This window comes from Heloderma suspectum, chromosome 2 (genome assembly GCF_057233095.1).
Source record: "Heloderma suspectum isolate Gila_16-S chromosome 2, 16-S_ref, whole genome shotgun sequence".
Taxonomy (NCBI): Eukaryota; Metazoa; Chordata; class Lepidosauria; order Squamata; family Helodermatidae; genus Heloderma; species Heloderma suspectum.
Window position 1 is genome coordinate 190,966,510 of NC_139459.1, and position 4,146 is coordinate 190,970,655.

The following is a 4,146-nucleotide window of genomic DNA, read 5'->3' on the forward strand; positions in this document are numbered from 1 at the left end:
GAAGGACCCCCACAGGTGCGCGCGCAGAACACCCCGAGCGCATTGGGCCAAGGCACATACGCGCCTCCCTCTCGTGCACGGGCTCCCCGCGTCGCGTCCTCACGGCCACTCCGGGGCCACCCCTGGCTGGATGGTGGCCTCCTGCGTGCAGGGGAGGCGGGCGGCGCAGTGGGGCAGTAGATCCGCTCTGGGTCTCAGTCAGAACCAGCCAGAACTGTAAAGGAGCTATCTAAGGTGCTGAACCCATTTGGGGGATAGGGTTCAGCACTTGGGATAGGTCCTATAGCAGTCTGGCTGAACCCCAGAATGAAACGTTCTGCGTTCGGCGTTCTGGCTGAATCCCATGCATGGAAACCTATATGCAGCCCATAATCCCCTCTTATACAGGCAGCGTAGAGAATACAGCCATGAAAAGGTTTGCCCAAGCAGAGTGTGTGTGTGTGTGTGTGTGAGAGAGAGAGAGAGAGAGAGAGAGAAAGGGAGAGATCATGAAACTTGTATTCCACATGAACTGCATCTTTAGTCTTTCACCTGCCTTTTCCATGTAGAGTTGTATACAATAAATTTGGCAACGACCCCACACACACACACAAACACAGATATTTTCACACTTCCCCTAAGTGCCTTTGTGTTATACGCAACAACCGCACTGTGAACGACCACTCTTAATTGTGTGATTGTCGCTTTCCTTCTGACTTCCCCATTTACAATTCTCCCACCACCCTCACTCCACCATATGTACTGTATATAAACCCCAACCACTCCATAATATCCCATCAATCTGATGAAGTGGGCTATAGTCCACAGGAGTTTATGCCAGAATAAATCTGTTAGTCTTTAAGGTGCTACAAAGACTCTCTGTTGTTCTTTCTGAAATAGACTGACGTGGGTGCCGGGGGGGGGGGGGAGTTCAGGCAGAGTTCATTTGCTTCCTCCTCCTTTTCCATGGCCTTGGGCATCTGTGGCAGAGCCATATCTTTCCCCTATGCCCCCTTCTGATCTCTGGTGACGGCAAAGTTTGGGAGAAATGGTACTCAGTTTTATCAGTCTTTTAATTCTCTCCCACCCCAAACCCCTTCAAAATGGCATGAGTGAAGGACTGGTGCACATGGTAATACTTTACAGAAGAAGAAGAAGGCGGCATCAGGTATGCTGACATTGGTCTGGCCTCTGAGCTTGTCAGTTTCACCCAAGACCAAAGAGAAGGTGGCGAAGAAAATAGTTTCAAAGCAGGCAGATAGGCAAGCAGTTAGTGCAGTGTGGAAATAAGTGCAGGAGGGAGCTAATTGTGACAGTGTATGCTGGTGTACGCACACACCCAAGAACAGCAGCACATAATATAATACCCATCTTTTAAAAAAAATTAAAAAGCTTTTATTAATACATAAAACAATATTACAATATATCATTATACAACACAATCAATATACACATCCAATTATATTAGTTACGCAACCAAAAAAAACTCCGCATAACACCACATATAAATGTCTAGGAATGAGTTAAATATCAAATAGATTAAATAACACATAACATCAAGTTTTACATGTCTTCAACACCAATCATTTAAGAAGTAGCAGTATAATACCCATTTTATTAACATCAGCAGGCTGCAATCCTATGCATAGATTACCTGGAAGTAAGCTTCATTGGAAGTGGTGCTTAGTTCAGTCTGGATAGGTTCAACTAGTAAAACACACTGCACTTTAACAAAAGATCTTCAGCCAGCTGAAATGCAACCTTTGGCTTTTAATTAGAAATTCAAACAATCCTTTTGCACCAGGTGGATCCTGAGCCTGAGCCTGCTTCTGCCCCCGCCCACAGGTACTTAAGGCGGGGCTGCCAGAGGCAGCGCCTCAGCGTCGCGCCAAGTGCGACGCTATGTGCGCACTTAGCGTCGCACTTGGAGTCGTGTAGGACCTGAAGATCTACCCACCTGCTTCTCCAGAGACACCAGCAGCCACAACACCAGCAGCAAATAGCAGCAGCAGCAGAGGGCAGCAGCTTTAAAGACCAGGGGAAGGGGCAAACGTGGACTATCGGCTCCTTCTTAGCTGCTGTTCTCTTTTATTCTTTTATATTCTTTTAAACTGTTGTGTATTTTATATCTTAATATTTTAAAATGTGCCTGGGAGGACTATTGGGCAACTCAGGGGGTGGGGGAGGTGCCACCATAACTGTGGTCACGGGCAGGGGGAGGTATGGCGTTGGGGGATTAACAGGCCAGCTGAGGAGAAGAGGGGCTAGACACCTTACAGCTGTCCCCTCTTCTGGTTCTTCCCCCAACCTGATGGTTCCTGGCAGCCTTACCAGTCTGCCCTCGGGTCTGGTGGTGCTGCTGCTGAATGCCAGGTCAGCCCAAAATAAGACCTCCCTCATCCATGATTTGATTGTGGATGAGGGGGCTGACCTGGCATGTATTACTGAGACCTGGGTGGGGGAACTGGGAGGGGTCACTCTCTCCCAGCTGTGCCCTCCTGGGTACTCGGTGCAGCACAAACACCAACTTGAGGGTCGGGGAGGGGGGGTTGCCGTGGTCTATAGGAATTCAATCTCCCTCTCCAGGCTTCCTGCTCATTCGAGTGCAGATCTTGAGTGTCTGTACCTTGTGTTGGGTACCCGGGACAGATTAGGGATTCTGTTGGTGTACTGCCCACCCCGCTGCCCATCGGACTCCCTGCCTGAGCTGACGGAGGTGGTCTCGGACTTGGTGTTGAGGACCCCCAGGATGATGGTCCTGGGGGATCTCAACTTCCATGCCGAGGCCGCTGTATCCGGGGCGGCTCAGGACTTCATGGCCGCCATGACAACCATGGGAATGTCCCAACATGTCATCGGCCCAACGCATTTAAAGGACACACGTTTGATCTGGTTTTCTCAACTGGGCAGGAGGATGGTGATCTGAAAGTGGAGGAATTAACATCTGTCCCTTTGTCATGGTCAGATCACTTCCTGCTGAGGTTTAGACTTCTGGTGGCCTTTCCCCTCTGCAAGCGTGGGGGACCTATTAAAACGGTCCGCCCCCGGAGATTAATGGATTCCGATGGATTCCAGAGGGCTCTGGGGGATTTTCCTGCTGGTATGGCTGGTGCTCCTGTCGAAGCCCAGGTCGCTCTGTGGAATACAGAGATGACTTGGGCGGTTGACACGATCGCACCCAAGCGCCCTCTCCCTCTGAGCAGAGCCCGGCCAGCTCCTTGGTATACACCTGAGCTGAGGGCAATGAAGCAAGAGGGGAGATGGCTAGAATGCAGGTGGAGGAAAACTTGTGCTGAGTCTGACCAAACACAGGTAAGAGCCCACTATCGAGCCTACTCTGTGGCGGTGAGGGTGGCAAAGAGGCAGTTCTTTTCCACCAGCATTGCATCTTCTCAGTGTCGTCCGGCGGAGCTTTTCCGAGTGGTTCGCGGCCTGTTACATTCTGGGCCAGGGAGAGACATGGTGGAACCCTCGGTAGCACGCTGTGACGAGTTTGCGCAGCACTTTGAGGATAAAGTCGCTCAGATTCGTCATGAATTGGACACCACCATTAATGCAGTTCCATTGGTAGAGGCGTTCAGAGCACCGTCTGGTCCAGTTTTATTGGATGAGTTTCAGTTACTGAGGCCTGAGGATGCGGACAAGGTGCTTGGCCAAGTCCGATCGACCACTTGTGTGCTTGACCCTTGCCCTTCATGGCTTATTAAATCAAACAAGGAGGGGTTGTCCGGCTGGGTCCAGGAGGTTGTAAATTCCTCCTTGAGAGAGGGAGTGGTGCCTGCTGCTTTAAAAGAGGCAGTAATTAGACCACTCCTGAAAAAGCCTAACCTGGACCCAGAGGATGTTAACAATTATAGGCCAGTGGCCAACATCCCCTTCCTGGGCAAGGTGCTTGAGCGGGTGGTTGTAGGACAGCTCCAGGCACTCTTGAATGAAACGGATTATCTAGATCCATTTCAATCGGGCTTCAGGCCTGGTTTTGGAACAGAAACTACCTTGGTCGCCCTGTGGGATGACCTCTGCCGGGAGAGGGACAGGGGGAGTGGGACCCTGTTGATTCTCCTGGACCTCTCAGCGGCTTTCGATACCATCGACCATGGTATCCTTCTGGATAGGTTGTCTGGGTTGGGAGTTGGAGGCACTGCACTACAGTGGTTCCGCTCCTAC